Below are 9,800 nucleotides of genomic sequence, written 5' to 3'. Positions count from 1 at the left end.
GTGTAGATCAAGGCCGTGTCCGTGTAGATCAAGGCCGTGTCCGTGTAGATCAAAGTTGTGTTCATGTAGAACAAGATTTCGTCCACATAGAGCCAGGATGTGCTCGTGCAGAAGAAGGATATATTCACACAGCACAGATACGTCTACGTTGAGTGAAGGTTTTTCTGGGATTCGAGCTCCGCTCTCTGATGCCTGTGTCTATCCTGCCACGTGGACTTTCACATCAACCTCCTCGAGCCGGGCCCTTGAACAATCAAGGTGTGGGAAATGGATCCGTTTCTCAGGGCTGCAACATCAGAGTATCACAGATTTGATGGCTTCACATGGAATGTATTTTCCTGTCACGCTGGAGGTGGAGTATCTGAGATCTGGGTGTTAGCAGGGTTGGCATTTGGTGCCCGAGGAGGAGAATCTGTTTTAAATGATGGGGTTCAGGGCTCACTGCCCAAAAATATGGCACTTTACATATGGCATTTAAGAATGCGGCGGAAGCAGGAAGGTCACTCCCCAACCTTCTCCTCCTCTTCCACAGAAGCAGGTCCTAAAACCTGGCAGGTCCTTTCTGGCCTTTCCCTGAAGCAGATCATAAGATCCTCACGACCTGAGGGCCCCCACTGCCCGCCAGGGAAGACACATCCTTAGCTTGGAAGACGTGGGGACAGAGAGACGTGTCTGCACACACAGGCTTGGCTGCGTCCCCGCTCCATGACCATGTGATCGCACCTCTCTGGGACCATGCGCTTCCTCATCCAAGCCGGCCCGACAACACCCAAGCTCACCCAGTTCTTTGCGTCTTCATAACTTTATGAAGGCCTCCATGTCGTTCAAACTTATTAATTAAATTCCAGGCTTCTCTCCTGTTAACCTGTCTTTGTCTGATTTTCAGACCCAGGTGGGAACCCGAGACAATCCAGGTCAGCCTTTTCCCTCCGTGGCTCCTGACGCCTGCGCGGGCACCTTGCTCTGCCCTGCGAGCAGCAGTTCAGCAATTCGGGACAACGGCCGGCGGGGGGAGGATTCTCACCACATCAGCGCCTCACGTCTCTGTCTGTGGGGCTCATTCAAGGAAAAGGGGTAAGAGTCTTTTTTTTTTTTTTTTTTTTTCCAATTTTCAGCCAAGGTCCAAGCCCAGCCAAGGTCCCTAAAATGGGCAAGGAAAACCTTTCCTTACACAGGCCTCTCCCCAGCATCTGGTGGCCGCTGGTGACCTTTGTCCTTCCTTGGCACGTAGAAGCAGCACCTCGATTCCCCCTTCAGGAGCCGTGTTCTCCCCGCGTGTGCATCCATCCTGGCTCCAACTTTCCTCTTTCTATAAGGACACCAATCATACTGGACTAGGACCTGCCCTAACGATGTCATCTCAATTTGGTCATCTGCAAAGTCCCTATTTCGAATAAGGTCTGTCATCCTAAACGCAGGGAGAGGCTCTCTAAGAGGAGAGGTGCTGATCTGAGAGCTGAGCGTGGCCGTGGCACCCACATGCCACAGCAGACTCTGCGCGTCTGGGGAGGAAGGGAAGACCAAGGCTTGAGGGAAGCCATGAGAGGATGAGGCAATGCTTTGAAATGATTCTCCTCGGCTACAAGGATGGATAAGGGTGTCGCTGATCTGAGGCTGGCCAGCCCGTGCTGGGCCGACGTCCTTGCAGAGTGCTGCTTGTGCCAGGCTGTGGGTTTGGTAGTGTTTTTCATGACGAGGCACACAAGCACGAGGACCATCTCCTCATAGCCTTCCCCGCTCTGTTCAGCAGTTTTCTTAACATTTGTGACCGCACTGTGGCTCTGTCAACATTCACAGGTCACATTCTCGGACACCGGGTGTGGGACTCGATCACAGGAATCTCAGGGGACAAGCAAAGCCCAGGGTGGAGGGATGTGGAAGCAGGAGCAGAGCAGAGTCAGGGGAGCCCTGGCAGAGGCGCTGGGAAGCGGGTGTTGGACCGGGAAGGGCCCCACACAGGCTGCTCTCCTCCTGGCAGGGATCCCTGGGCCTGGGAGGACTCCTCCTGACCTCTCTGTCCCAGCTCTTTTCCTTAAAAGGACACAGGCATGATCCTGGTGAGACAGCCCACGCCCGGCACACTGCCTGTGGGGGCAACAAGCTCCAGTGAGGGGGTGAAACCCACCACAGAGACCACAAGCCCCAGACTTAACACCAGACGCCTGCCCTGGGCACGGCCGCCATGCGGGCCCCAGACTATAGCAGGACCATTTACATCCTGACAGGGCTTTGCTACTTATGACATTCTAGTGCCAAAAGTGCAGAGAGCCTGTGAGAGAAGGGGCCGTCCTGGAGGAGCTGTGGAAACCACTCCTTGTCCGCAGCTCCCCCTGCTTCTGGGGAGGGGAGGCTTCATCCCTTGCATTCCTTCCCGTGCTGGGGTCAGCTCGATGCAGCCTAGGGGCTTCCGGAGGAGAAGGGAGAGGGAGGGAGGCCGCCCCTGGGCTCTGCCTGGCGGTCATGGTCCCTTCCAGGGCTCACTGGGGTTCTGTGGCGGGGCTGCCCGCCCGACCACAAATTCACCCATTCACAGGAAGACCCGACCTAACCCCCTGCAGTAAGACTGAAAGGAAGAGGAGGGCGGAAAGCCGTGTCCTGCCAGGTAGATTCTGAAGGGACGGACCTCCTGCCCTGAAGCAGCTTCAGAAACAGACAGGAAGAAGGTGGCAAGGCCCTTGGAGAAGATCCCCGGGTCCCTCACAGGACTCAGGACTAAACGGGAGGCTAGGAGGCCTCACATCGCGGCCCGCTCCGCAGCAGCCCCGCGCCAGCCAGGAAGACGTTATCCGTCCATCGCCGGAGACTGTTCGTGTATTAGCAATTCACTGTCAAACGTTCAAGAGTTTGCCAAAGCATAATAGATGCTTTACATTTTATGCATAACTAGTTCTGAGACCAGGGCTATAAAAGTTTTCTATTAACATGTAAGCACTAAGACAAGTTTTTTTTTAACTTGATAAATATACATAACTCCTTAACAATGAGGCTCTTGTGTTGCTAATGGGGACTCTTAATGGAGAGTTATATTTCCAGGATTATATCTTTATTCAGTTGCAAATGATTTTTGGGGGGAGTTTTAATGCTCTGCTCCGTCTATGAATAATAGTATCGTTTGAATGCAGCGGACACCTGGTGCCGGAGGACAGTGGGGCTCTGCAGTGACCTGGCGGCGCTGCCAAGTTCGCATTTTCCCAGCCTTTCCTACCCGCTCCATTCAGCATCTAATTTCATTCTCCCTCAGCAAAACGCTAGACACTTGTAACTTTATTCTCCCTCTGCAAAAACTTGCTCTCTTGTAAGGAAAAAATCCTGGAAGAAAAAAATTTCTCTTATCAATCTCTTCTTATATGGAATCTAGTAATTTGAAGGCTGGCTAAAGTTTCAGGAAAAACCTTCCAATTAAATACTGTAAAAAGATAAAATAACAGTGGCCTTGCTGCTGCCCAATAGCTTTATTGAAGCGCTCTTTTGTTGATTTATTGTACGTTAGCCACTGAGCCGTGCAAAGAACATTACGTTTCAGAAAGAGCTATTCGTATGCGGCCTGCATCCACTCCAAAAACAATCAGGCCTGTATTGCGTTTTGCAAATTTATACCAGGATGTTGGTTTAGAGTGTTTCCCTGAAAAGTTTTTCAAGTAAGTGTCTGCTTTCATGGGCGAGAGTGATTGAGGCACACAAACAAACCTTTGTTTCAAAACTCACAGATGTATGGCCGGGCTGAGCTTTGTTTTCCCCTTTAAGAAGTATTCTCAGATTTTTGTTTTGAGCACAACACAGGATTGTACAAAAAAAAAAAAAAAAAAAAAATCAGCTTGAGGATGAATGTCTCGTATAATCTTAGACTTTTCCAGATTTTCCCAGGGTTAATTTTTCTACCCTGAACTTTGCGTGTTGGGTAGGTTAGGGTTTTTTTTTTTCCTTTAATTTATTTATTTGTTTGTTCGTTTTGTTTTTGTTTTTAAATTCAGGCACGCCACGAAAAAGAATTCTGCCTACTTCAGTTTTGAATGCGGCTTCAGGAAACTTCATTTCAAAGCTATTAGGGAGTTTGCAAGCTCCATAAGTATACTTTTGTTCGAGTTGCGATCTGCCCTTCTCCCTCGCTGGGCGCCCGAGCATCGTGCTGGGACATCCGGCAGCCCCAGGCTGCACGACGTGGAGCCAAGAGGACAGCCACCTGGGTCGGGGCTGAAGGAAATCCTAAGTGACAAAATATTTAGACTTCAAGGCAGGCATCTTTGGGGGCACAAACACAACTCTTCCTCCCAAATAGCAGAGGAGATGTTCTTAAGCTCCACATAGCCACGTGTTCAAACAAAAGATATTTGACCATAAGTGAGGCTCAGGAATGATTAGTTGAAAGAATCACATAGAGACAAAAACCATGGAGCCAAAGGTACAAAAGCCAGCTCTGTGTCCAAAGCACCCCTGGGCTCAGGAGGGTATGTGTGTCTGACGCCCAGGACCGAGCGAGGGTGATGCAGCCGCCAGCCAGCCCAAGCCTCAAGTCTGGAGCTGTGTACACACGGAAGGGCATTCTTAGAAGGTCAAGTTAACAGGATAAGCCTTGCACAAGCAAAGATGTATGTGTGTCAACCCCAGAGTGTGGGAGCCTGTAAATCATAGCTGTGCTTGGTTCCAGGGATCAGCTCTTACCGTGGGATTCTCACTTTGAAAGAAAAAATGACATTCCTCAAATCTAGTGAGACAGTAATCTGTCATAGCGCAGAGTCAGAGAAGGTAGGGGGGCGAGGGTGTAGGGGCAGTAGGTAAGTAGTACTTGAGCTTAGTTGAGTTATCATTGCTTTCAGGTTAGTTACAGTTTATGATTTATTGAGCACTATGTCCTTTCCATATTGTAAACCAAAAAGTATCTAAGACAAGCCTCAGTCAATTTAGAAAGTTTATTTTGCCCATGACACAGCCGCAGGAGGTGGCTGACATGTGGCCAAGGTGATTGGGGCACAGCTTATGCTTTTATACATTTTTGGGAGACACAAGACACCAATCAATACACGTAAGATTTACACGGTTCCATCCGGAAGGGCGGACAGCTGGAAGCGGGGTTCTTCCAGATCACACGTGGATTTAAAAATGTTCGGATTGGCAATTGGTTGAAAGAGTTACTATCTATAGAAAAGAATGTCTGGGTTAAGGTAAGGGGCTGTGCAGACCCAGGTTTTATCATGCTAGTGGCAGGCTTCAGAGAGAGGAGACTGTACATGTTTCTCATCAGACTTAAGGTCTGTGTTGATGGTACTGCTGGAGGGTACAATGAGGCACGCCCACCCCCTCTTCCTGGCCTGAACCAGTCTTTCAGGTTACATTTAGGGTGCCCTGGCAGAGGAGGACGTCCATTCAGATGGCTGCAGGCTGGTGGGGGGGCTTGGACTTTTATTTCTGGTTTATGATATCATTTATGAAACTATTTTTATTTTATTTAACTATTACATTTAACTCGCCAAACAATCGTGCTAATAAGATTATTAATCCCAATTTAGAGATGAGGAAACAGAGACTCCAGGAAATGCATATAATTTGACCGAGGTCCTCCCTCTGGTGCTTAGCACGCTTGGTCCAGGCACACATTTGACTTCCACCAGGGCCCGAACCCCTTGGGGGCTGAGCTGACTGTCTCCAGTGCCTGGCAGGTGGAGAGTAATTCTTTTCCCCCAGACGAGGATGGCAGGGTGCCGGCTGTCACTTGAGCAATCCCTTCCTTTTGCCTCTTTTTTTTCCCCCCCCCAGAAAATGATAGAATCTGCTTCAAGCTCTCATTGGGACTGGCTGATGTTGGCATTCACTCAGGCTGTGCCTCTGCACTCCTTGTTTAAAGACCATGACTAAATTGGGCTGCGCCAACTTGTACGACAGCGTGGAGATTTACTGCTGCCACGTGGTTCCAGAACTGCATCTCCACCGGCTCACATCAATGTCCTGTTCACTTGGGATGCCAATCGTTGCCAGTGGCTTTTGAGATACTGGCTGGGACATGACATTTCATCTAGAAAGTGGCGTGCTGGGATGGTTTCTCAGGGGAAGACAGAGAACCACACAGCACAAAGATGCGGGAGTTGGCGTCGGGCAAATGCAAGTGCTCAGGGAACACCCGCGGTGCCCAGTCCAAGTCAACGGGAGGCTCTGGGGTTGACGAAACTGCTCAAGGTGGAGTTATTTTAAGTGTCCGAGTGTGCGTCCTCTTTCCACGTGTCCTGAGATGTAGCACTCTTCATCCTTCCACCAAGAGAGTGGCATTCATCCTAAATTCACTGATGGTATCAGAATGAAGTCAATGAGTCTAGAAAAATGTATCTCAAATCAGGAATTAAAAGTCAGAGAGTCAAGGGCTTCTGGGAAGCATCTGCAAAGTTAAAGGAAGTCACCCAAATACAGAGCTTGTTCAGGAGCACTTGCTCTCAGACATTATTAGTAGATTTACGTTCTTTCTATCACCCTCAAAACGATCAAAGCCTGCACACAGATGGTGCGAGTTCCCCATCAGGCCTGCTCAGGCGTATCCAGTGGAGACTGGCCCGACACTGCATTCCATGATCAAAACCTGTATACAGATGGTGCCTGTTCCCCACCAGGGCTGCTCAGGCACGTCTGGTGGAGACTGGCCTGACACTGCATTCCCTGCAAGACCACCGCCCCTGCCAATCCCACCACTGCCCTGTGGCTGAAACGCCTGCCCCCTTGATCTTTCATTTCTGACCATTTTGGAACCTAGACATAAATTATTCTTAGTCATTTACAACATTTATTGTCTCACATCTGAGATCCATAACTAATTATCTTTCTCTTCAAGGGACTGAATCTCTTTGTGTGGGAGGATGAAAAAAAAAAAGAAAGAAAGAAAAAGAAAGAAACGTGTTTATTTCTTCCAGTTTTTGCAATGTGCTGTTTGTGAAACCCCAGACCTCCTCACCTGATGTCACTGTCTCAGAATCGAGTCTGCATTTCTAAAATCTCCCAGAACCTGAAGGAAACATTAGGGAGATCTTAGAACCCAAATCTGACCCCGTCCTCATGTCCATACTCGGAATCCCAGGGTTGTACTGGAGAGATGCCGCCCTGAACGTCATTTCTGCGTTAACTTCAATTTCCAACACGGAAGCAAGGAGTTTCTTACCAGCTGAATGTCAGTTTTCTAACCATGAGCCACGTCATGAAAAACCCTTGAGTTCTGGGTAAGAATAAGGACCAATATCTGAAAACGCAGAAATCCATAATTACTTTTCTATTTGTCCTTTCCAAGGGAGAGACGAGGGTCAGCTCTCAAAATCATCACTTGTCATCTGAATGACAGGGACTCAAAGCCGAGCGATGGCGCAAAGCAGGCAGGGGAAGCCTCCCTCGGTGCTGGGCCCGGCCTGGCACTGCGCATCCTTGGCCTTCGGGACCCGGGCTCCCGCCCCCGTGCCCAGCCTCACGCCCGCCCGGGCCTGCTGTCCCCTGAGCTCCAGGCCCGCCGCCAGCCTCGCTTCCCGCCTGCACTTTTCTTTCCCGGCCTGGCAGAGACATCTCTGCGAGTGGGAAAGGCCAGGGGAAGTCCCAGCCCCTCCAGCGGCGCCCCCCGGGTTACACCCGAGCACCGCACACTCGCTTCTCCCGGGACTTAGATGTAAACTCCGCGTGCGCCGTGTCCCCGTGGTTGTCTGGGGCCGTCATTCCCACTTCGTGCTCCTCTCGTCATCCCCGCAAGACCAAGAGACAGGTGAGTCCGGGTCCTTCCACAGCGTTCCCAGCGAAGGAGGTTAGTTAGCACACTGAGCCCCGGGGAAGGCGAGCCCGAGCCGGCGCACGTGGAGACCCCCTCGGAGACCCCAGCGCACAAGGAGACCCCAGCGCACAGGGAGGCTCGCAGGCGGTGGTCTCTCCAAGGAATCCCCGCCTGCTCCCGCAGGTCGTCCGGACCCACCGGCCTCCCCACGCTTGGATGCGGGAAGGGGCCCTGCTGTGCCCTGCGCTGCCCGCCTCCCAGGCCCACGGGCATGAGGCTTTGGCCCTGTTCCCTTCCCTGGATCTGCCTGCCTGGCGCCTGCCGCCTCCCTCAGTGGAAGGGCTAAGTGTTAGGAAGACCCCTCATGTTTTCCCTTCTGAGACACACAGACAAAGCCCAGGAGAATCGGGGTCCGGGGGAAGGAAAGGGAGAGCCCGGCGCATGGTGCATCCAGGGCCCTGAGCGCTGCGGGAGTAGGAGGGACTCAGGGACGCTTTCTCAGAGGTACCTCTGCTGTCCTAAAAGCTAAGCCAATAAGGAACAGAACTTTGCCTCTTCATATGGAAAGTGGATGTGGCTGCCGCGCAGTAGCTGTATAGAAGCGTTTTCGAGGTTTACATGACAGCCAGAAGGTATCTGCACTGCGGGAGGCTCCAGACATACAGCTCCTTACATGCAAACACGCGTGCACGCACATGGGTGGAACAGGGCAGGCTCCAGGCCAGTGAGCCCCAGGCCCCTTGGGCGGTGCACCTACTGTCCCAGGGACACTGCCACCCTTCAGCTCAGCAGGGGCTCATGGCACAGCCATGGCCCGGCTTTCTGCATAGGCAGGAGTGCAGCCATTTGCCCATTTGCCAGGCTGCAAGGAGTAAGGTCACAGCCTGGCAGGGTTCCCTGACATGCTGAGGACAACAGAGGCCCTAAGCACTTCACAGAATGAGCACCGCTTCTCAGAACAGGAAGACTCGCGTGTGGCCATCGACACCTTGCATTGAATTATTGGTTTCCGTGTTTTAGCCAACTGGAGTCCTGGAGAATTATTTTTACTCAGGTGACATCTGTGATAAAGAGCCCATCAATAAATACTTTCCGCCTGCGTAATGTGCTCCCCCCAAACACTGGCGCCAGAAGATCCTGCCCTGCGCAGCTGGCCTGGGGTCCAAGAAGGCAGAGCTCCGTGGAGACAGGCAGGGCTGCGGCCGCCCTGTCCCACACCAAGGCCCCTGGCTGCGTTAAATGGCCAGTGCGGGGCGTTCTTAGGATTGGCCAGTCACCAGGACTCTGACCAGAGGATGCTCCTTGTCGCTGAGGATGTGACAAAAGAGAATGGCATAGGAGTGCCATGGAGGCAGTGACCGGGCAGGTGGTGTTAGGGGACACAGTGGTCTCCATCCACAGGCCCTGGCTCCCAACTCCCGCAGCCTTTGTGATAACGCTGGGACCCCGTGGGCCTTGGGCACCAGAATCTCTGACCATCTCCTGTCCTTCTTTTGCCTGACCCAAGGCAGGACTCTAACCTGACTGTGGATCAGAAGACCTTCATTCCAGAGAGGGCCCCGCCCCACACTCTGCAGGAAGGAATCTGCACAGAGGCCGGGATACGTCTGAGCAGACAGGCCCTGCCAGGGTTGGTTCCTGCAGGTTTTGTCCATTCCCATTTCTGCATGGCTGTCAATCATGTCTAGGTAATGAAATCTCCATAGGAACCCAAGAGCATGGAGTCTGAGCTTTCCCAGAGCTAAGCACGCCAAGGTCCGTGAAGGACGGAGCGCCCATGAGGGCACAGAAGCTCCATGCCCCTCCCCCCATATCCTTTGCAATATCCTTGATAATACACCAATTGACACAAGTGTTTCCCTGAGTTCTGTGAGCCACACCAGCAAATTAATCGAACCCAAAGAAAGGGGCATGGGAAGCCCAATTTGAAACCAGTTGGTCAGAAGTTCTGGAGCCCAGACTTGCAGCCGGTGTGGGGGGCAACCTTGAGGACTTAGCCCTTACCTGTGGATCGGACGCTGTCTCCGGGTGGACAGTGTCAGAACTTGGCCAGAGGACCCCACTGGTGTCTGTT

Source organism: Mandrillus leucophaeus, unplaced genomic scaffold, assembly GCF_000951045.1.
Source record: "Mandrillus leucophaeus isolate KB7577 unplaced genomic scaffold, Mleu.le_1.0 Scaffold16, whole genome shotgun sequence".
Classification (NCBI taxonomy): domain Eukaryota; kingdom Metazoa; phylum Chordata; class Mammalia; order Primates; family Cercopithecidae; genus Mandrillus; species Mandrillus leucophaeus.
This window is presented reverse-complemented; position numbering follows the sequence as displayed.